The 24,172-nt window shown below is 49.1% G+C and overlaps 1 protein-coding gene across 1 annotated transcript in view; it reads left to right on the top strand.

The window, feature by feature from the left end:
• The window catches only part of SEMA4B (semaphorin 4B), a 404,475-nt gene that overhangs the window by 279,958 nt on the left and 100,345 nt on the right, over window positions 1–24,172 (top strand). The gene's annotated exons all lie outside the window — the stretch shown is intronic.

The raw sequence follows: 24,172 nt of genomic DNA, 5'->3' as shown, positions 1-24,172 counted from the left end.
CTGTACTCCAGTGTGGTTGTGTACCTTGACGATATCCTGGTCTTCTCTCCCGATCTGTCCACCCACAGAAGAGATGTCCGCCGAGTACTGTTCCGATTGAGGGAGAATCGCCTGTACGCCAAATTGGAGAAGTGCGCCTTTGAACAGTCCTCCCTTCCATTTCTGGGCTATATCATCTCCGACTCCGGCCTGCGTATGGATCCGGTGAAGGTCTCTGCCATGCTCAACTGGCCACGTCCCCAAGGGGTAAAAGCCGTTCAGCGATTTCTCGGCTTCGCAAATTATTATCGGCAGTTCATCCCTCATTTTTCCTCATTCGCCGACTCTATCTCATCTTTGATTCGTAAAGGAGCCAACCCGCACGTCTGGACCCCTGAAGCAGAGGAGGCCTTCCTATCTCTGAAACGAGCATTTGCCACGGCTCCCGTACTCCATCGTCCTGAGGTCAACAAACCGTTCGTCCTCGAAGTGGATGCATCAGCAACTGGAGCTGGAGCGGTTTTGTCTCAAAAATCTTCCTCCGGTAGGCTCGTTACGTGCGGCTTCTTTTCCAAGTCCTTCTCCACCCCAGAGTGGAATTATTCCATTGGGGACCGAGAACTGCTGGCCATCAAGTTAGCTCTAGAGGAGTGGAGATACTTATTGGAGGGCGCCGCACATCCCTTCACAATCTTCACAGACCATAAGAATCTAGCTTATCTTCGGTCTGCACAGAGACTCAACCCACGCCAGGCCAGGTGGTCTCTGTTCTTCGCTCGATTCGATTTTGATCTGCATTTTCGCCCAGGCAACAAGAACCTCAAAGCTGACGCCTTGTCCAGGTCCTTCCTTCCCGCAGATGTCGAAGAGGAACCCACGCATATTTTGGATCCATCCCGGCTCATCACGGTGGCACCACTTTCTCTTCTCTCACCTCCACCTGGCAAGACTTTTGTGCCGGAGAAGGACCGAGGACGAATCCTCCACTGGGGACATGCTTCCAAGCTGGCTGGCCATCTCGGGCTTAAGAAGACACTTCTCCTGGTGTCCCGCTACTACTGGTGGCCGACTCTTCCCCAGGATGTCCGGGATTTCGTCGCCTCCTGTCTCTCCTGTGCCAAGATCAAGGTGCCTAGGCAGCTGCCTTCTGGTCTTCTACACCCGCTTCTAGTACCCTCGTCCCCTTGGCAACACATTGCCATGGACTTTATTACGGACCTGCCCCACTCTGCCAACTGTACTGTCGTCCTAGTGGTGGTTGATAGGTTTTCTAAGATGGCACACTTCGTTCCTCTTTCCGGCTTGCCATCGGCCCCAGCCTTGGCGAAGATTTTCGTTCAGCACATCTTCCGTCTTCATGGACTGCCCCAACATATTGTTTCTGACAGAGGAGTCCAATTCACCTCTTGCTTCTGGAGAGCCCTATGCAGATCAATGGATTTCACTCTCGACTTCTCCTCATCTTACCACCGCCAGTCCAACGGTCAGGCCGAACGGACAAATCAGTGCTTGGTGAACTACCTCCGGCATTTTTCCAATGTCCACCAGAACGACTGGGCTGAACTTCTCCCGTGGGCTGAGTTCGCCTATAATAACCACGTCAGTGAGTCTTCGGGCAAGTCCCCTTTCTTTGTCGTCTACGGGCAACATCCTGGTGTACCTCTTCCGGTTCCCCCTGCCTCGGGTGTACCGGCGGCTGACCTTCTGACCGGGGAATTCTCCAGGATCTGGCAGGAGACCAAGGCCGCTCTCGAGTTGGTACGTATCAGAGTTAAGAGACACGCCGACAAAAGACGCCTGGATGCTCCGCCATATCACCCTGGTGATAAAGTTTGGCTGGCCTCCAAGTTTATTCGCCTCAAGATCCCTTCCCATAAACTGGGTCCCCGTTATATTGGACCTTTTGAGGTCTTGTCCCGTATTAATGATGTCTCCTACAAACTACGGCTTCCTGCCTCTCTCCGTATCCCTAATGCCTTTCATGTGTCCTTGCTAAAACCAGTCATCTTCAATCATTTCCTTTCTAAGGCCCCTCACTCGCCTCCGCCTGTCTCCGCAGACGATGTGTTTGAGGTTAAAGATATTTTGGCCATGAGGAAGCAAAAGGGGAGAACCTTTTTTTTGGTTGATTGGAAGGGCTTTGGTCCCGAGGAGAGGTCCTGGGAGCCCCAAGAGAACATCCAGGCCCCTCGAATCTTGGCTAAGTTTTTTTCCGGACTGCGGAGGGAGGCGCGTAAGGAGGGGGGTACTGTCACGCGGCGGCTGCCGCGCACTCCTCTCTTTGCCTCCTCCCGGCCGCAGCTTACCCATCCTCCGGTGTCCTGCTCCCCTCTGCGCCGGCGGCCGCGGTCTTCTCCGCGGTCCTCCCCGGCTCCTCTTCTCCGTCCGGCGGTCTCCTCCATCCGGTCTTCCGGACCGCGCCGGGTGCACGCTCCCGCCCCTCCTGCTCGGCGGGCGCGCGCACATACTGTGCCAGGGCACGCGCGCGCCTCCTCCTCCTGAGGACGCGCGCCTGCTCCTCCTCCACTTTAGGTCACGACCCGGAAGTCCTTCTACTAGCCCCTATATCTGGCCGCCTCTTCCTGCCAGCGGTGCCTGAGTATCACTGCTTTTCCCTAGTGATTCTGGCCGCCCTCTATGCACGCTATCGCGTCCTGTCCATCCGTTGCTCGTTCACCTCTCCATTTTCCTCTCTCCTAGGTCCTGTGTCTCCTAGCCGTGCCCACCTGTCCTGTGTCTCCTAGCCGTGCCCGCCTGTCCTGTGTCTCCCAGCCGTGCCCGCCTGTCCGGTGTCTCCCAGCCGTGCCCGCCTGTCCTGTGTCTCCAAGCCGTGCCCGCCTGTCCTGTGTCTCCCAGCCGTGCCCGCCTGTCCTGTGTCTCCAGGCCGTGCCCACCTGTCTCGTGTCTCTAAGCCGTGCTCGTCTGTCCTGTGGTTCCCAGCCGGTACCGTCAGTCCTGTATCCCCAACTCGGCTCTAGCTGTCTGTCTGTCGTTACTTCCCAGGGTACCAGCTGCCGTGGTAATAGTTACCCGCGGGCTTGCCCCAAACGCTCCCTGTATAGGGGGTGGTCCACCTGGTCAGCTCGCCCCCGGGAGGTTCGTTGCCACGGTCTAGCGGGTCCACCCCAGGTGTACCTCACAGAGGGGTTGCAGAGGGATAGAGCGGGACGGCGCGTGGAGAGAGGGGCTGTGGAGGGAGAGAGCGGGGCTGTGGAGGGAGAGCAGGACAAGGATGGAGAGCGGGGCTGTGGAGGGAGAGCAGGACAAGGATGGAGAGCGGGGCAGCAGGGGGATAGAACAGGACTGGGCATGGAGAATGGGGCTGCAGAGGAAGAGAGTGGGATGGCGGGTGGAGAGCGCGGCTACGGAAAGAGAGCGCATGATGGTGGGTGGAGAGCAGGGCTGTTAAGGGAGAGAGCGGGACCCACAGTTAGTTACTATGCCCAGGCAACGCCGGGCTCTTTAGCTAGCAAATTTCTATATAAAAGTTGCCACATGTCAATATACCCTAATTTTTTAGCTGAGCTCATATAATGAAGTGGAAGAATTTCTGCATTGGATTACAATAAATAATTCCTAATAGATATGGGATAGAGATGGATGGATGGATAGATAGACAATAGATAGATGGATAGATAGTCAAAAAATTAGGGCAGCCCATATATTTTTGAGATAGATAGATAGATAGATAGATAGATAGATAGATAGATAGATAGATAGATAGATAGATATGAGATAGATTTTGCTTTGGCAGCCCCAGAATTTCACCAGCAAGCATTAAGGACAGTGTTTCCGGTGTTAGAATTTAGTCATTTGTGCTGGAAATTTAACAGCTCAGTTCCTCTGAAAATGACTTTAGAAGAAATCTGGCTTGCTGTTTTATTGGGCTGAGATCTGAGCTGCTTAGAGTAAAGCTCTGTAAACACAGGAATATAAGGATGGAGGGTGGAGAGGGTGTGCTGTAAGCCAAAATGCCTTTTAATCTACTATTTCATATGAGCACTATGTTCTGCTTTCCCTCCAATTATTTTTTATGGAAAACGTGATTTATTTGACAAAGACTCCACATTTTGAAGTATTCATCGTATCTGATGCTTCTATTAACAGGTTCTCCAAGTGTTTAACAGGTGTGGATTTTCCTCCTTACATGTAGAAAACGGTCAGGATTTATCTCAATTTTTAGGACTATAAAGTAGGAATTCAGAAAATAAAGCGGCCTGCCCGGTTTATTGGCTACGTGACAGCTCGTCTAGACTCTGCTGCTTTCTTTAACAATAAAATAGCAATAAAATAAAATAATCCGTCCATTGTAAATGTGAGATGTGATCGCTACCACTGAGAAGGGCCTTCGGAAAGTCGATACCCAAACATTTGTACAGTAAATTAAGTACGGGTGATTTCTGCAGCTGGCACCGTATTCTGGGGAAATATACCCCTGAGAACACATTCATATATTCATGAGGATTAGGAAGATATAACTTGTTTTAGCTTCAAAGTAGGTTTTCTAGTAATATGATGTTTATTTTTACCAAGAACAGTAACACATCTCACATAAGAAGGTTTTTTTAATTCTAAAAAGCGCAATCATGGAGTAATCATGGACATGTTTCCTAAAAAGCAGCAAGTGCCGATGTTCGAAGGAAATGTCTGGAAGTGTCGTATTCCTCTCTCAACCAAAAAAATAAAAACATGCACGCTCTCCTGAGCTGAGCATGCATGCTTAAAGTATAGTTTGGAATAATATCATTTTAAGGCTATGGGAAAAGCCCAGTACACCGTTTGTCTGTCTCTAAGGGCTCGTTCACACGACCATACAATCGGTCCGAGTCCTGTCCATGAAAAATAAAACGGAGAGAACTAGGACCAATGTTATTCAATAGAGCAGTGCAGACGAGCGATTTTTTTTTTTCATTGCTCGAATCTGCGTATGCAGGGCCAGTTTTAGACAAAGTGGGACCCTAGGCAAAAAATTCAAACAAGGCCCCCAATGCTCACATATTGCACCATGACACTCAAACATTTTGGTTGTATTTACAAGCGCTGAGTTCAGGCCATTCAATGAGTGTGATCGACAATAATGAAGTCGTTTGGCTCTTGTTTCTCGACCTCTTTACACCGGCTAATGAAGAATGATGGGGACAGAACACTAGTAGATCAATCTATCCCCATACGGTATGATGTTATAAGCAGCAGGGCTGTCGAGTCAGGGTCAGTGTCCATATTGGTGGAGTCAGTATCAAATGAACAGACTCTGACTCCTTAAATACAATATATAATTAGAGATGGGCGGACACCTGAATGTTCGGGTCCGGCGGGTTTGGTCGAACAGTTACAAAAAGTTCGGGTACCAGAACAGTACCCGCACCCCAATCACTTTAATGGGGGGGGCAAACATCCTGTGTTTGCCAAGCTGTCATGTGCATGACAGCGCGGCAAACATCGCTTCTGATCGGCGGTGAAATGATCTCCGCCGGTCAGAGAGCCACAGTTCCCATGCTGTCAAAAGATTGTGTGAGCGCTCAGCTGTAATAGGAGGTATAAAGTTTACCTCCGGTCACTGGTGTCAGCTGATGGGAGTACAGCTCCCATCATCCGACACCCGCTACCGCTAATAACAGTGAGCGCAGAAGCGGCTGATGAGTGTGTTCATTAGCCAGCTCCTGCGCTGTAAATAATTTTTTTTTAAATTGGCGTGGGTCCCCCCCTATTTTTGATAACCAGCCAGTAGAGTTGAGCGAAACGGGTCGAAAAAATTCAAAAGTCGCCGACTTTTAGCAAAGTCGGGTTTCATGAAACGAAACCCGACCCTAGGATGAGGTCGGCCACGAGGTCGGCGACTTACGCGCCAAAGTCGCGTTTCAAATGTTTGTTTTGCGCTCTTTTTCAGCCAATCAGGATCCACGGACACTGTGGGCAACGTGATGACATAGGCACGGGTCACCACCATCTTTCAGAAGGGCATGCAAGTGATTGGCTTGCTTTGGTGGGCGTCACAGGGGGTATAAAAGGGCGTGCACGCCGACCGCCATCTTACTTCTGCCGATCTTAGTATAGGGAGAGGTTGCTGCTGATTCTGTAGGGAGAGCGTTAGGCAGGGAAGAAGACAAAAAAACTGCTTCTGCTGCTAGCGATTTGGCCTGCACAACACACAAGTCACTGTGTGTGCAGTGCAAGGGGAGGCTATATTGTGGTGTATCAGTGGTGTTGGTTGTTGGGCTGCCTTTTAAGGCTTCCTGACACGCTGGCATTGCTGTTTACCCACTGCTCCGCAAACTGCTTTTTTAAAAGCAATCCAATCTCCCTTATCCTCTCGTCACTTTGGTGACAGGCAGCTGGGCCATCGAGCGTGTCACATAGCGCTCAGATATCAGTGGGCCTCACACCATCCACAAGTGTCCAGTGTCCAAAAGTGTACGCAGAGATTCAAAATCTCCATTATCCTCTCGTCACTTTGGTCACAGGCAGCTGTGCCATCGAGCGTGTCACATAGCGCTCAGATATCAGTGGGCCTCACACCATCCACAAGTGTCCAGTGTCCAAAAGTGTACGCAGAGATTCAAAATCTCCATTATCCTCTCGTCACTTTGGTCACAGGCAGCTGTGCCATCGAGCGTGTCACATAGCGCTCAGATATCAGTGGGCCTCACACCATCCACAAGTGTCCAGTGTCCAAAAGTGTACGCAGAGATTCAAAATCTCCATTATCCTCTCGTCACTTTGGTCACAGGCAGCTGTGCCATCGAGCGTGTCACATAGCGCTCAGATATCAGTGAGCCTCACACCATCCACAAGTGTCCAGTGTCCAAAAGTGTACGCAGAGATTCAAAATCTCCATTATCCTCTCGTCACTTTGGTCACAGGCAGCTGTGCCATCGAGCATGTCACATAGCGCTCAGATATCAGTGGGCCTCACACCATCCACAAGTGTCCAGTGTCCAAAAGTGTACGCAGAGATTCAAAATCTCCATTATCCTCTCGTCACTTTGGTCACAGGCAGCTGTGCCATCGAGCGTGTCACATAGCGCTCAGATATCAGTGGGCCTCACACAATCCACAAGTGTCCAGTGTCCAAAAGTGTACGCAGAGATTCAAAATCTCCATTATCCTCTCGTCACTTTGGTCACAGGCAGCTGTGCCATCGAGCGTGTCACATAGCGCTCAGATATCAGTGGGCCTCACACAATCCACAAGTGTCCAGTGTCCAAAAGTGTACGTAGAGATTCAAAATCTCCATTATCCTCTCGTCACTTTGGTCACAGGCAGCTGTGCCATCGAGCGTGTCACATAGCGCTCAGATATCAGTGGGCCTCACACCATCCACAAGTGTCCAGTGTCCAAAAGTGTACGCAGAGATTCAAAATCTCCATTATCCTCTCGTCACTTTGGTCACAGGCAGCTGTGCCATCGAGCGTGTCACATAGCGCTCAGATATCAGTGGGCCTCACACCATCCACAAGTGTCCAGTGTCCAAAAGTGTACGCAGAGATTCAAAATCTCCATTATCCTCTCGTCACTTTGGTCACAGGCAGCTGTGCCATCGAGCGTGTCACATAGCGCTCAGATATCAGTGGGCCTCACACCATCCACAAGTGTCCAGTGTCCAAAAGTGTACGCAGAGATTCAAAATCTCCATTATCCTCTCGTCACTTTGGTCACAGGCAGCTGTGCCATCGAGCGTGTCACATAGTGCTCAGATATCAGTGGGCCTCACACAATCCACAAGTGTCCAGTGTCCAAAAGTGTACACAGAGATTCAAAATCTCCATTATCCTCTCGTCACTTTGGTCACAGGCAGCTGTGCCATCGAGCGTGTCACATAGCGCTCAGATATCAGTGGGCCTCACACCATCCACAAGTGTCCAGTGTCCAAAAGTGTACGCAGAGATTCAAAATCTCCATTATCTTCTCGTCACTTTGGTCACAGGCAGCTGTGCCATCGAGCGTGTCACATAGCGCTCAGATATCAGTGGGCCTCACACCATCCACAAGTGTCCAGTGTCCAAAAGTGTACGCAGAGATTCAAAATCTCCATTATCCTCTCGTCACTTTGGTCACAGGCAGCTGTGCCATCGAGCGTGTCACATAGCGCTCAGATATCAGTGGGCCTCACACCATCCACAAGTGTCCAGTGTCCAAAAGTGTACGCAGAGATTCAAAATCTCCATTATCCTCTCGTCACTTTGGTCACAGGCAGCTGTGCCATCGAGCGTGTCACATAGCGCTCAGATATCAGTGGGCCTCACACCATCCACAAGTGTCCAGTGTCCAAAAGTGTACGCAGAGATTCAAAATCTCCATTATCCTCTCGTCACTTTGGTCACAGGCAGCTGTGCCATCGAGCGTGTCACATAGCGCTCAGATATCAGTGGGCCTCACACCATCCACAAGTGTCCAGTGTCCAAAAGTGTACACAGAGATTCAAAATGTCCATTATCCTCTCGTCACTTTGGTCACAGGCAGCTGTGCCATCGAGCGTGTCACATAGCGCTCAGATATCAGTGGGCCTCACACCATCCACAAGTGTCCAGTGTCCAAAAGTGTACGCAGAGATTCAAAATCTCCATTATCCTCTCGTCACTTTGGTCACAGGCAGCTGTGCCATCGAGCGTGTCACATAGCGCTCAGATATCAGTGGGCCTCACACAATCCACAAGTGTCCAGTGTCCAAAAGTGTACGCAGAGATTCAAAATCTCCATTATCCTCTCGTCACTTTGGTCACAGGCAGCTGTGCCATCGAGCGTGTCACATAGCGCTCAGATATCAGTGGGCCTCACACCATCCACAAGTGTCCAGTGTCCAAAAGTGTACGCAGAGATTCAAAATCTCCATTATCCTCTCGTCACTTTGGTCACAGGCAGCTGTGCCATCGAGCGTGTCACATAGCGCTCAGATATCAGTGGGCCTCACACCATCCACAAGTGTCCAGTGTCCAAAAGTGTACGCAGAGATTCAAAATCTCCATTATCCTCTCGTCACTTTGGTCACAGGCAGCTGTGCCATCGAGCGTGTCACATAGCGCTCAGATATCAGTGGGCCTCACACCATCCACAAGTGTCCAGTGTCCAAAAGTGTACACAGAGATTCAAAATCTCCATTATCCTCTCGTCACTTTGGTCACAGGCAGCTGTGCCATCGAGCGTGTCACATAGCGCTCAGATATCAGTGGGCCTCACACCATCCACAAGTGTCCAGTGTCCAAAAGTGTACGCAGAGATTCAAAATCTCCATTATCCTCTCGTCACTTTGGTCACAGGCAGCTGTGCCATCGAGCGTGTCACATAGCGCTCAGATATCAGTGGGCCTCACACAATCCACAAGTGTCCAGTGTCCAAAAGTGTACGCAGAGATTCAAAATCTCCATTATCCTCTCGTCACTTTGGTCACAGGCAGCTGTGCCATCGAGCGTGTCACATAGCGCTCAGATATCAGTGGGCCTCACACCATCCACAAGTGTCCAGTGTCCAAAAGTGTACGCAGAGATTCAAAATCTCCATTATCCTCTCGTCACTTTGGTCACAGGCAGCTGTGCCATCGAGCGTGTCACATAGCGATCAGATATCAGTGGGCCTCACACCATCCACAAGTGTCCAGTGTCCAAAAGTGTATGCAGAGATTCAAAATCTCCATTATCCTCTCGTCACTTTGGTCACAGGCAGCTGTGCCATCGAGCGTGTCACATAGCGCTCAGATATCAGTGGGCCTCACACCATCCACAAGTGTCCAGTGTCCAAAAGTGTACGCAGAGATTCAAAATCTCCATTATCCTCTCGTCACTTTGGTCACAGGCAGCTGTGCCATCGAGCGTGTCACATAGCGCTCAGATATCAGTGGGCCTCACACCATCCACAAGTGTCCAGTGTCCAAAAGTGTACGCAGAGATTCAAAATCTCCATTATCCTCTCGTCACTTTGGTCACAGGCAGCTGTGCCATCGAGCGTGTCACATAGCGCTCAGATATCAGTGGGCCTCACACCATCCACAAGTGTCCAGTGTCCAAAAGTGTACGCAGAGATTCAAAATCTCCATTATCCTCTCGTCACTTTGGTCACAGGCAGCTGTGCCATCGAGCGTGTCACATAGCGCTCAGATATCAGTGGACCTCACACCATGCACAAGTGTCCAGTGTCCAAAAGTGTACGCAGAGATTCAAAATCTCCATTATCCTCTCGTCACTTTGGTCACAGGCAGCTGTGCCATCGAGCGTGTCACATAGCGCTCAGATATCAGTGGGCCTCACACCATCCACAAGTGTCCAGTGTCCAAAAGTGTACGCAGAGATTCAAAATCTCCATTATCCTCTCGTCACTTTGGTCACAGGCAGCTGTGCCATCGAGCGTGTCACATAGCGCTCAGATATCAGTGGGCCTCACACCATCCACAAGTGTCCAGTGTCCAAAAGTGTACGCAGAGATTCAAAATCTCCATTATCCTCTCGTCACTTTGGTCACAGGCAGCTGAGCCATCGAGCGTGTCACATAGCGCTCAGATATCAGTGGGCCTCACACCATCCACAAGTGTCCAGTGTCCAAAAGTGTACGCAGAGATTCAAAATCTCCATTATCCTCTCGTCACTTTGGTCACAGGCAGCTGTGCCATCGAGCGTGTCACATAGCGCTCAGTTATCAGTGGGCCTCACACAATCCACAAGTGTCCAGTGTCCAAAAGTGTACGCAGAGATTCAAAATCTCCATTATCCTCTCGTCACTTTGGTCACAGGCAGCTGTGCCATCGAGCGTGTCACATAGTGCTCAGATATCAGTGGGCCTCACACCATCCACAAGTGTCCAGTGTCCAAAAGTGTACGCAGAGATTCAAAATCTCCATTATCCTCTCGTCACTTTGGTCACAGGCAGCTGTGCCATCGAGCGTGTCACATAGCGCTCAGATATCAGTGGGCCTCACACCATCCACAAGTGTCCAGTGTCCAAAAGTGTACGCAGAGATTCAAAATCTCCATTATCCTCTCGTCACTTTGGTCACAGGCAGCTGTGCCATCGAGCGTGTCACATAGCGCTCAGATATCAGTGGGCCGCACACAATCCACAAGTGTCCAGTGTCCAAAAGTGTACGCAGAGATTCAAAATCTCCATTATCCTCTCGTCACTTTGGTCACAGGCAGCTGTGCCATCGAGCGTGTCACATAGCGCTCAGATATCAGTGGGCCTCACACCATCCACAAGTGTCCAGTGTCCAAAAGTGTACGCAGAGATTCAAAATCTCCATTATCCTCTCGTCACTTTGGTCACAGGCAGCTGTGCCATCGAGCGTGTCACATAGCGCTCAGATATCAGTGGGCCTCACACCATCCACAAGTGTCCAGTGTCCAAAAGTGTACGCAGAGATTCAAAATCTCCATTATCCTCTCGTCACTTTGGTCACAGGCAGCTGTGCCATCGAGCGTGTCACATAGCGCTCAGATATCAGTGGGCCTCACACCATCCACAAGTGTCCAGTGTCCAAAAGTGTACGCAGAGATTCAAAATCTCCATTATCCTCTCGTCACTTTGGTCACAGGCAGCTGTGCCATCAAGCGTGTCACATAGCGCTCAGATATCAGTGGGCCTCACACCATCCACAAGTGTTCAGTGTCCAAAAGTGTACGCAGAGATTCAAAATCTCCATTATCCTCTCGTCACTTTGGTCACAGGCAGCTGTGCCATCGAGCGTGTCACATAGCGCTCAGATATCAGTGGGCCTCACACCATCCACAAGTGTCCAGTGTCCAAAAGTGTACGCAGAGATTCAAAATCTCCATTATCCTCTCGTCACTTTGGTCACAGGCAGCTGTGCCATCGAGCGTGTCACATAGCGCTCAGATATCAGTGGGCCTCACACCATCCACAAGTGTCCAGTGTCCAAAAGTGTATGCAGAGATTCAAAATCTCCATTATCCTCTCGTCACTTTGGTCACAGGCAGCTGTGCCATCGAGCGTGTCACATAGTGCTCAGATATCAGTGGGCCTCACACCATCCACAAGTGTCCAGTGTCCAAAAGTGTACGCAGAGATTCAAAATCTCCATTATCCTCTCGTCACTTTGGTCACAGGCAGCTGTGCCATCGAGCGTGTCACATAGCGCTCAGATATCAGTGGGCCTCACACAATCCACAAGTGTCCAGTGTCCAAAAGTGTACGCAGAGATTCAAAATCTCCATTATCCTCTCGTCACTTTGGTCACAGGCAGCTGTGCCATCGAGCGTGTCACATAGCGCTCAGATATCAGTGGGCCTCACACAATCCACAAGTGTCCACTGTCCACAAGTGTGTGCAGAAATTCTAAAACTCCCCTGTCCTATAGACACCTTGTACCTTGTTTTACATTACTATATAGTTTGTTGGATTTTGTCTACATTTCTACCAAAAATGAGGAAGGCTGGTTGAAGAGGCCATGGAATTGGGCAGGGGTTGGCAGCTGGTAATGATGGTGTTGGTGGTGGATCTGATGGTAGTGGCAAGAGCAAAATAGGACCGAATGCAGGAGGTGCTGACCCTGCGTCATCGTCTGGCTACATAAGGCCTCGAACGCTTAGTTTTCTAGGAGTTGGCAAACCGCTTTTAAAGGCAGAGCATCAGGAAAAAGTTTTGTCTTACATTGCTGACTCAGCCTCCAGCTCTATCGCCTAGCTCTTCTTCAGTTGTAAAAAGTAAAAGCACTGAGTCGTCATTGGAGGCTCATGTTCATGAACCACACCTTTCCTTGTGTCCTTCACCCCAACCAAGATTGAAGGATGACGCAGGCCATACTACTGATTACTCCATGGAGCTGTTTTCACATACCATGCCTGGATTATCAAGTGAAATGGTGAATTACCCAGGCCAAGATGAATCTGACATGGAGTGCACTGATGCACAGCCGCTGATGGATGATTCTGCTGGTACATTCACTCAGAGCACTACATTGTCCTCGCAGTGTACAGAGCCAGATTCTGACCCTGATGAGACTCAGGTGCCCCTTCCCGCACACTATACCACCATACACGGTGACACAGAGGAAGGTGCACATGACATAGAAGAGGAGGTGATGGATGACCCAGTTGTTGACCCAGATTGGCATCCATTGGGGGAAGAGCGTGCTGCTTCCAATAGCTCAGATGAGGAGCATCCACAGCAGACATCGACATCGCAACAGCTGTTATCTGGCAGGCCCGGAGCACTCCAAAGACAGGTTTCAAACATCAAAAGAGTTGCTGGACAGCTTGTCCAGAGGGTCAAAAGATCACAGCGTGCTAGGCCGCAAAATGTCTGCCAAAGTAGGAAGAGTGCAGTGTGGCACTTTTTTGAACAAAATCCTCATGATCAGGCCAAGGTTATCTGTAAGAAGTGCGCAAAGACCTTTAGCCGAGGGAAAAATCTGAAAAATTTGAATACCAGTTGCATGCTTAGACATTTAACCAGCATGCACTTGCAAGCGTGGACACAACACCAAACCTCAAGTGCCACATGTGCAACTGATCACAACGAAGGTAGTCAGCAACGCTACATTGTTTCCCCCACTGTAAGCCCACCGGTTAGCACAGCAGCAAATGTTGAGGTGTCGTTGCAAGGCCACAGCAGTCAGGGAATCCCACTGTTATATCAACGAAAGACTGATTCTAGGCCATCAGAAAGAACACCAACTCCATCACCATCATCAACCCTCTCTCAGTCCGCCCTGTCCACCGCTACTTCCACCATATGCAGCTCTCAAGTCCAGCTCACCCTCCCAGACACTATGAGTAGGTCAAGAAAGTACTCAGTCTCTCATCCGCGTACACTGGGTTTGAACGCCCACATTGCCAAACTAATCTCGTTTGAGATGATGCCCTTTCGGTTGGTGGAAAGCACAGCTTTCCGCGAACTCATGGCCTATGCAGTACCACGCTATGACCTACCCAGTCGCCACTTCTTCTCTCGCAAAGCCATCCCAGCCCTCCACCATCATGTGAAAGACCGCATTGTCCATGCACTCAAGCAGTCAGTGAGCGGAAAGGTGCACCTCACAACTGATGCATGGTCCAGTCGGCATGGCCAGGGCCGTTACGTGTCCATCACTGCGCACTGGGTTAATGTGGTGGATGTAGGGTCCACAGGGGACATCGGTGGTGGGACAGTGCTGCCTAGCCCACGGTATAGGAAACAGTTGGCTGTAGGCGTTCGACCCTCCTCCTCCTCCTCCAGAAGCGAAAGCTCATCCACAGAGCGCAGTCGTACGAGCACTCCATCTGCAGCTGCCACTGTTGCACACGATGTGTCCCCCTATCGAGCAGCTAGTGGAAAGCGTCAGCAGGCTGTGTTGCAGATGATGTGTTTGGGCGACAGACACACCGCCGAGGTGCTGGCCGAGTACTTGAAGCGACAAACTGAGTCATGGCTGGGCAGTGTACATCTTGAGGCAGGCAAGGTAGTTAGTGATAACGGCCGTAATTTTGTGGCAGCCATAGCCCTTTCAAAACTCAGCCACATACCTTGCTTGGCTCACACCTTGAACCTGGTGGTGCAGTGCTTCCTCAAAAATTATCCAGAGTTAACAGCCCTGCTCCAGAAGGTGCGAAGACTGTGCGCGCACATCCGCCGGTCGCCTGTACACTCCGTTCGTATGCAGAAGCTGCAGCGATTGCTCCACCTTCCCAACCACCGCCTCTTTATCGACATTGCAACAAGGTGGAACTCCACCCTGCACATGGTGGAGCGGCTGTGCGAGCAGAGGCAGGCCATAATGCATTTGTGGGAGGATACACGGCCAGGCACTTTGAGAGCAGACATGGAGTTGACAGGCGTGCAGTGGTCGAAGCTGAAAGACCTTTGTAAAGTCCTTCAGTGTTTTGAGGAATGCACACGGCTGGTAAGCGCAGACGACGCCATCCTAAGCATAAGCATCCCACTTATGCGTCTGCTCATGCAAACTTTGACGCACCTTAAGGAGCAGGCGTCTGCAGCCAATGTTGATGAGGAGGAAGAGGAGGAGGGAATCCTTGATGACATTCAGCCATTGTCTGCTCAGGGACCTCTCCTGGACGAGGTGGAGGAAGAAGAGGAGGAGGAGGAGGAGGATGATGGGGATGATTACTTAGGGGAGGAGGATGCATCTCGTGGGGCAAGTGAAAATGTTGGCGTGGCAAGGTCTGGTACAGGGTTTGTGCGTGACTGGAGGGATGTGGATTTGCCAGAAAGTGCTCCTCCACCCAGCACTCGCAGTGCATCATTGACACCGGGAACATTGGCCCACATGTCAGATTATGCCTTGCGGATCCTAAAAAGGGACCCCCGCATTGCCAAAATGATGAACGATGACGACTACTGGTTGGCCAGCATCCTGGATCCACGCTATAAAGGCAAATTACAAAACATCATGCCACAGGAGAACCTTGACCTAATATTGGCTAATAAACAAGCAACTCTGGTAAATCGGTTGCTTGAGGCATTCCCAGCACACAGCAGCGGTGATGGTTCTCACAAGAGCCGTACGGGCCGGGGGCAGCTTGGCAGAGGTGTTCGTGGTGCACACAGCAGAAGTGGCGTTGGAGACAGGGGTTTCATGACAATGTTGTGGACTGATTTTTCAAATACCGCTCACACAACTGGTAATACTGCATCGATGGAAAGTGACAGGAGACAGCAGTTGTCAACTATGGTTACAAACTACTTTTCCTCCCATATCGATGTTCTCCCACACAGGTCATTCCCCTTTGACTATTGGGCCGCTAAACTGGACACCTGGCCTGAATTGGCCCAATATGCCTTACAGGAGCTCGCTTGCCCAGCTGCAAGTGTGCTATCGGAAAGAGTCTTCAGTGCAGCTGGATCAATCCTGACAGAAAAAAGGACCCGTCTGTCAACCCAAAATGTGGATGATCTAACCTTCATTAAAATGAACCACGCATGGGTTTCCAAGGATTTTGTCCCACCTTCCCCTGATGACACATAGGGTGACAGAAAAATGGCTTGCTTTGGTCCACCTCTTCCTGGTACTTCACCTATTTCGCCTTTTGCATCAGCTGAATGTCCAACATCAACATATGCCACTTTCTAAAACTCCATAACTGTGCTGCCTCCCCCCCCATGGCCGGGGTCACCACCTACCGCACGACACCGTGCGAGTGCCGTTGCCCTGGACAGGTGGGTAGGCCGACTCTTGGGCGCGGGCACTGGCACAGGGTCCCTCATAGTGCAATCAAGTGTCTCTGACGGTGGTGGTGCACACCCGCCGTCAGACACACCGCTGTACTATGAGGGGCCCAGTGCCAGTACCGACGCCCACGAGTGGGCCCCCCTTGCTTGGCCAGGGCCCCAGCATTTGCAATCTTTACCTCTCCCTGCTCCTCCGCTGTGTAATCTGGGCCGTCAAATCCATACTGTGCCTGACACCGTCTGAGCCTGCCTCCTGAGACATATATTTTGAATGTGTACGCTATCCATACATGTTATCCAGGGATACGGTACCCTTTCTAACCTTTGGGCAATGACGTGCAATCCATACTGGGCCTAACACCGTCTGAGCCTGCCTCATGCTGTATAGACATATATTTTGAATGTGTACGCTATCCATACATGTTATCCGGGGATACAGTACCCCTTCTAACCTTTGTGCAATGACGTGCAATCCATACTGGGCCTAACACCGTCTGAGCCTGCCTCATGCTGTATAGACATATATTTTGAATGTGTACGCTATCCATACATGTTATCCGGGGATACGGTACCCTTTCTAACCTTTGTGCAATGACGTGCAATCCATACTGGGCCTAACACCGTCTGAGCCTGCCTCATGCTGTATAGACATATATTTTGAATGTGTACGCTATCCATACATGTTATCCGGGGATACGGTACCCCTTCTAACCTTTGTGCAATGACGTGCAATCCATACTGGGCCTAACACCGTCTGAGCCTGCCTCATGCTGTATAGACATATATTTTGAATGTGTACGCTATCCATACATGTTATCCGGGGATACGGTACCCTTTCTAACCTTTGTGCAATGACGTGCAATCCATACTGGGCCTAACACCGTCTGAGCCTGCCTCATGCTGTATAGACATATATTTTGAATGTGTACGCTATACATACATGTTATCCGGGGATACGGTACCCCTTCTAACCTTTGTGCAATGACGTGCAATCCATACTGGGCCTAACACCGTCTGAGCCTGCCTCATGCTGTATAGACATATATTTTGAATGTGTACGCTATCCATACATGTTATCCGGGGATACGGTACCCTTTCTAACCTTTGTGCAATGACGTGCAATCCATACTGGGCCTAACACCGTCTGAGCCTGCCTCATGCTGTATAGACATATATTTTGAATGTGTACGCTATCCATACATGTTATCCGGGGATACGGTACCCTTTCTAACCTTTGTGCAATGACGTGCAATCCATACTGGGCCTAACACCGTCTGAGCCTGCCTCATGCTGTATAGACATATATTTTGAATGTGTACGCTATCCATACATGTTATCCGGGGATACGGTACCCTTTCTAACCTTTGTGCAATGACGTGCAATCCATACTGGGCCTAACACCGTCTGAGCCTGCCTCATGCTGTATAGACATATATTTTGAATGTGTACGCTATCCATACATGTTATCCAGGGATACGGTACCCCTTCTAACCTTTGTGCAATGACGTGCAATCCATACTGGGCCTAACACCGTCTGAGCCTGCCTCATGCTGTATAGACATATATTTTGAATGTGTACGCTATCCATACATGTTATCCGGGGATACGGTACCCTTTCTAACCTTTGTGCAATGACGTGCAATCCATACTGGGCCTAACACCGTCTGAGCCTGCCTCATGCTGTATAGACATATATTTTGAATGTGTACGCTATCCATACATGTTATCCGGGGATACGGTACCCCTTCTAACCTTTGTGCAATGACGTGCAATCCATACTGGGCCTAACACCGTCTGAGCCTGCCTCATGCTGTATAGACATATATTTTGAATGTGTACGCTATCCATACATGTTATCCGGGGATACGGTACCCTTTCTAACCTTTGTGCAATGACGTGCAATCCATACTGGGCCTAACACCGTCTGAGCCTGCCTCATGCTGTATAGACATATATTTTGAATGTGTACGCTATCCATACATGTTATCCAGGGATACGGTACCCCTTCTAACCTTTGTGCAATGACGTGCAATCCATACTGGGCCTAACACCGTCTGAGCCTGCCTCATGCTGTATAGACATATATTTTGAATGTGTACGCTATCCATACATGTTATCCGGGGATACGGTACCCTTTCTAACCTTTGTGCAATGACGTGCAATCCATACTGGGCCTAACACCGTCTGAGCCTGCCTCATGCTGTATAGACATATATTTTGAATGTGTACGCTATCCATACATGTTATCCGGGGATACGGTACCCTTTCTAACCTTTGTGCAATGACGTGCAATCCATACTGGGCCTAACACCGTCTGAGCCTGCCTCATGCTGTATAGACATATATTTTGAATGTGTACGCTATCCATACATGTTATCCGGGGATACGGTACCCCTTCTAACCTTTGTGCAATGACGTGCAATCCATACTGGGCCTAACACCGTCTGAGCCTGCCTCATGCTGTATAGACATATATTTTGAATGTGTACGCTATCCATACATGTTATCCGGGGATACGGTACCCTTTCTAACCTTTGTGCAATGACGTGCAATCTATACTGGGCCTAACACCGTCTGAGCCTGCCTCATGCTGTATAGACATATATTTTGAATGTGTACGCTATCCATACATGTTATCCGGGGATACGGTACCCTTTCTAACCTTTGTGCAATGACGTGCAATCCATACTGGGCCTAACACCGTCTGAGCCTGCCTCATGCTGTATAGACATATATTTTGAATGTGTACGCTATCCATACATGTTATCCGGGGATACGGTACCCCTTCTAACCTTTGTGCAATGACGTGCAATCCATACTGGGCCTAACACCGTCTGAGCCTGCCTCATGCTGTATAGACATATATTTTGAATGTGTACGCTATCCATACATGTTATCCGGGGATACGGTACCCTTTCTAACCTTTGTGCAATGACGTGCAATCCATACTGGGCCTAACACCGTCTGAGCCTTCCTCATGCTGTATAGACATATATTTTGAATGTGTACGCTATCCATACATGTTATCCGGGGATACGGTACCCTTTCTAACCTTTGTGCAATGACGTGCAATCCATACTGGGCCTAACACTGTCTGAGCCTGCCTCATGCTGTAGAGACATATATTTTGAATGTGTACGCTATCCATACATGTTATCCAGGGATACGGTACCCTTTCTAACCTTTGTGCAATCACGTGCAATCCATACTGGGCGTGAGAACGGCTGGCGAGCTGTTAAGCAAGCTACAGCACCTGTCCAGACAAGTACAGGGATTCCCAAGCGAGGAGACTTATTTGATTGTTTTCAATGTTGGGACAGCAATTTTTGGGGAGCACTATACTCTGGAGAATGATAGATGGGGCCCACCATACACTGGAACATTCCAAAGGTGGACATCAGACACTGGAGCAGCATTTACAGGGCCCATTATACACTAGAGCATTAGAAATGGGGCCCATTATGTTTGGAGCATTATTTGGGCCCATAAGACAGTGGAGCTTCATCCATGGGGACCAACATATACTGTAGCATTATGTGGAGATCATCATATACTGTTTCAAACATTATATGGGACCAATGATTTTGTATGGAGAAATAGATGGGCCTCGTCATGAGATGTAAAAAGTGAGGTATTTTTCATTGTACTATACCGCTATTTCTCTGCCGTATCGGAGCATGATGAGTTGTGGTATGTGTTAAAGGGGCGCTTTTTCGCCCAGGGCACATGAAAACCTGCAGCCAGCCCTCCCCCCCCACAAATTTAGCCAAATGACCCCCATTTTTCAGTGCGTAACTTGTATTATGAAGTTAATTAAGGTTGACAAGCTTAAGTAAGAAGAATTGATGCTTTTGGCATTCAAATGGGCACTGTAGGTGTGTTTCCTGTCCTCCTCTCACTGCCGACTTTTATTCCCCATTGACTTACATTGGGTTTCGTGTTTCGGGACGACCCCGACTTTTCCCTATAATCGGACGATCTTGCTCGACCCGACTTTTGGAAAAGTCGGGTTTCACGAAACGAAACGCGACCCTAAAAAACCAAAAGTCGCTCAACTCAGCCAGGCAACCCTCAGCTGTTAACCAACCTTGCTGAAGCTATCAAGAATAGACAGGTCCCCACTCTGTTTTTTTAAATTATTTATATAATTTAAAAAAACAGCGTGGGGTCCCCCCCATTTTTGACAACCAGCCTTGCTAAAGCAGACAGCTGGGGCTGGTATTCTCAGGCTCGTAAGGAGTGGATATTGCCCCCCCAGCCTAAAAATAGCAGCCTGCAGCTGCCTGAAAAGGCACGTCTATTAGATGCGCCAATTCTGGCGCTTTGTGTGGCTCTTCCCACTTGCCATGTAGCGGTGGCAAATAGGGTTTCTATTTGTGGGGTTGATGTCACCTTTGTATTGTCCGGTGACATCAAGCCCACGGCCGACACATATCCGTTACTAATCCTATAGTTACATGGTAAATAAAGACACAGCCAGAATAAAGTCATTTATAAGAAATAAGATTAAACACACAGTTTTCCATTTTTATTTAAAAATAACAAACACAGTTATACTCACCTAACGCCTATTCCACTGAAGGCCTCGTTCTCCTGTAATAAAACTAAAGTAAAAATTAACAATATCCCTCACCTGTCATTCTTTCTGTCCCATGCCATAATCCATGTCTGGGGGGGATGAATAGTTTTCAACCTGGACAGTGCCAAGATGCGACCATCCAGGCTTAGAACCACTGGTGACTAAACTGCTGCGGGCGCAGCCTGGTAACCTCGATGACGTCACCGCCTATCACTGACGCTGCGCTCGCAGCAGCTCAGTCACCAGTGGTTCTCTGCCTGGACAGTAACACGGACTTCCTGGTGAATTCCGTGTTCAGTGTCCGTGCCCGAACAGTAGGTGATCGGTACGGATGCCGAACTTTACTGTTCGGGTTCGCCCATCTCTACATATAATACATTGCGTGTAGGATGTGAAGTAATTTTTTCATAGTAATTTAGGAAAGTTATGAAATGTCCAATAAATGTCAGTTCTGTTCGTAATCTAAGGATCTCGGCTTTTAGCTGAGAAGAATCTGTCCTGCACTTTATGTACATGGTCTGTAGTGACCAGTGCTGTGTAGCTGTAGCTGAGAAGAATCTGTGCTGCACTTTATGTACATGCTCTGTAGGGGGCAGTGCTGTGGAGTTGTAGTGGAGCTGAATCTGTGCTGCACTTTATGTACATGCTCTGTAGGGGGCAGTGCTGTGGAGTCATAGTTGAGATGAATCTGTGCTGCACTTTATGTACATGCTCAGTAGTGACCAGTGCTGTGGAGCCGTAGCTGAGAAGAATCTGTGCTGCACTTTATGTACATGCTCTGTAGGGGGCAGTGCTGTGGAGCCGTAGCTGAGAAGAATCTGTGCTGCACTTTATGTACATGCTCTGTAGGGGGCAGTGCTGTGGAGTCATAGTTGAGATGAATCTGTGCTGCACTTTATGTACATGCTCTGTAGGGGCAGTGCTGTGGAGTTGTAGTGGAGCTGAATCTGTGCTGCACTTTATGTACATGCTCTGTAGGGGGCAGTGCTGTGGAGCCGTAGCTGAGAAGAATCTGTGCTGCACTTTATGTACATGCTCTGTAGGGGGCAGTGCTGTGGAGCCGTAGCTGAGAAGAATCTGTGCTGCACTTTATGTACATGCTCTGTAGGGGGCAGTGCTGTGGAGTCATAGTTGAGATGAATCTGTGCTGCACTTTATGTACATGCTCTGTAGGGGCAGTGCTGTGGAGTTGTAGTGGAGCTGAATCTGTGCTGCACTTTATGTACATGCTCTGTAGGGGGCAGTGCTGTGGAGCCGTAGCTGAGAAGAATCTGTGCTGCACTTTATGTACATGCTCTGTAGGGGGCAGTGCTGTGGAGTCATAGTTGAGAAGAATCTGTGCTGCACTTTATGTACATGCTCTGTAGGGGGCAGTGCTGTGGAGTCATAGTTGAGATGAATCTGTGCTGCACTTTATGTACATGCTCTGTAGGGGCAGTGCTGTGGAGTTGTAGTGGAGCTGAATCTGTGCTGCACTTTATGTACATGCTCTGTAGGGGGCAGTGCTGTGGAGCCGTAGCTGAGAAGAATCTGTGCTGCACTTTATGTACATGCTCTGTAGGGGGCAGTGCTGTGGAGCCGTAGCTGAGAAGAATCTGTGCTGCACTTTATGTACATGCTCTGTAGGGGGCAGTGCTGTGGAGTCATAGTTGAGATGAATCTGTGCTGCACTTTATGTACATGCTCTGTAGGGGCAGTGCTGTGGAGTTGTAGTGGAGCTGAATCTGTGCTGCACTTTATGTACATGCTCTGTAGGGGGCAGTGCTGTGGAGCCGTAGCTGAGAAGAATCTGTGCTGCACTTTATGTACATGCTCTGTAGGGGGCAGTGCTGTGGAGTCATAGTTGAGATGAATCTGTGCTGCACTTTATGTACATGCTCTGTAGGGGCAGTGCTGTGGAGTTGTAGTGGAGCTGAATCTGTGCTGCACTTTATGTACATGCTCTGTAGGGGGCAGTGCTGTGGAGTCATAGTTGAGATGAATCTGTGCTGCACTTTATGTACATGCTCTGTAGGGGCAGTGCTGTGGAGTTGTAGTGGAGCTGAATCTGTGCTGCACTTTATGTACATGCTCTGTAGGGGGCAGTGCTGTGGAGCCGTAGCTGAGAAGAATCTGTGCTGCACTTTATGTACATGCTCAGTAGTGACCAGTGCTGTGGAGTCGGGAGTCAGGGAAGTTGAGGAGTCAGAGTTGAAGGTTTGGCTTCCTGGCTCCACAGCTCTGATTAGCAGCATATCTGCAGCTTACACCAGCGATGTGCTGCCGAGAACAATGATTTATGTTCTGCCATAAACAATCCAAACACCCGATGAATAAGTAGCATTTTGCTCGTTCGCTGGACGATTGTCAACATGTTTATATAGATGAACTCTTGTCTGTGCAGCCGGTATTTAAAAATGTGCATGACACACACACTGTCACTGTGTGTCTATACCCATCCATCTACATATACTAATAACATATATTTAAGTTAGACTAATGCAAACAAAATTATATATATAATTATTATCTTGTTTTCTTTGCATTATTTGAGGTCTGTAACACTAAACAGCAATAGCACAAAAAAGGACTTGAAAATCCTCCAAAAGTACAGCAAAAAAGGCAGAGATGCTTACCTGCCAAGGCCTCCAAACAAATGCACTATCAGGATGCAGTGGAACCATATAGTTAAGATGGCGGCAACACAGGTGCAAGAATACCGATGAGACAACCGCTCACATCCTACCAATCCATGGAGGGGGCGGCTGCTTGGTATATAAATGCACAATGAAGATTTGTATGTGGCACTGTTCACTCTATGGCAATGCACAGCATCCAGGTTAACAGCCTATTAGTTACGCCCTTCTATTAGATCAGGCGGGCTGCCCGGCGCTATCAAGATGCATCCCATGTGAACAGACACCACAGTTTACAAGACCAAATGGGCCCAGCTGCCCCCCGAATAAAAAAGTGCAAAAAACCCCACATTAAAAAATGTGAAGTATTAGTTGATATTTTGGCCAAAATATGTAAGCTCGTAATCCTCATCACGGATCCCCACGAGTCCCTAACACTAAACAGCAATAGCACTTAACTATATGGGTCCACTGCATCCTGATAGTGCATTTGTTTGGAGGCCTTGGCAGGCAAGCATCTCTGCCTTTTTTGCTGTATTTTTTTATTATTTGAGGTCTGAAAGCACTGGGTTGTATTGTAATTTCGACCATTTTTCCTTTTCAGAAAAAAACCCCCAAAATTTAATGCTTGGAGATTCAGAGACATTTTACATTTTACTCAAAAATATACCCATCAAGAGAAAAATCAGACAAACTGAACATTTGGAAGTGGTCTCTTCATTTTTTCCAGAGCTGTGTGTGTGTATAAATATTGTGACGAGGTCAGCTTACGCTGAGTCGATTTCTTTAGAGTGGACCCTCTGGGTCATGGCACCCACCCACCTAGGGCGAGCTGACCTTGTGAGGAACCACCCCCTATACAGGGAGTGTCAGGGGCAAGACCAAGGGGGTG

Source organism: Dendrobates tinctorius, unplaced genomic scaffold, assembly GCF_039654945.1.
Source record: "Dendrobates tinctorius isolate UK_male_01 unplaced genomic scaffold, ASM3965494v1 ptg000022l, whole genome shotgun sequence".
NCBI classification, from domain to species: Eukaryota; Metazoa; Chordata; class Amphibia; order Anura; family Dendrobatidae; genus Dendrobates; species Dendrobates tinctorius.
Note: the sequence above shows the minus strand (reverse complement) of the source record. Positions and strands in the feature narration are given on the sequence as shown.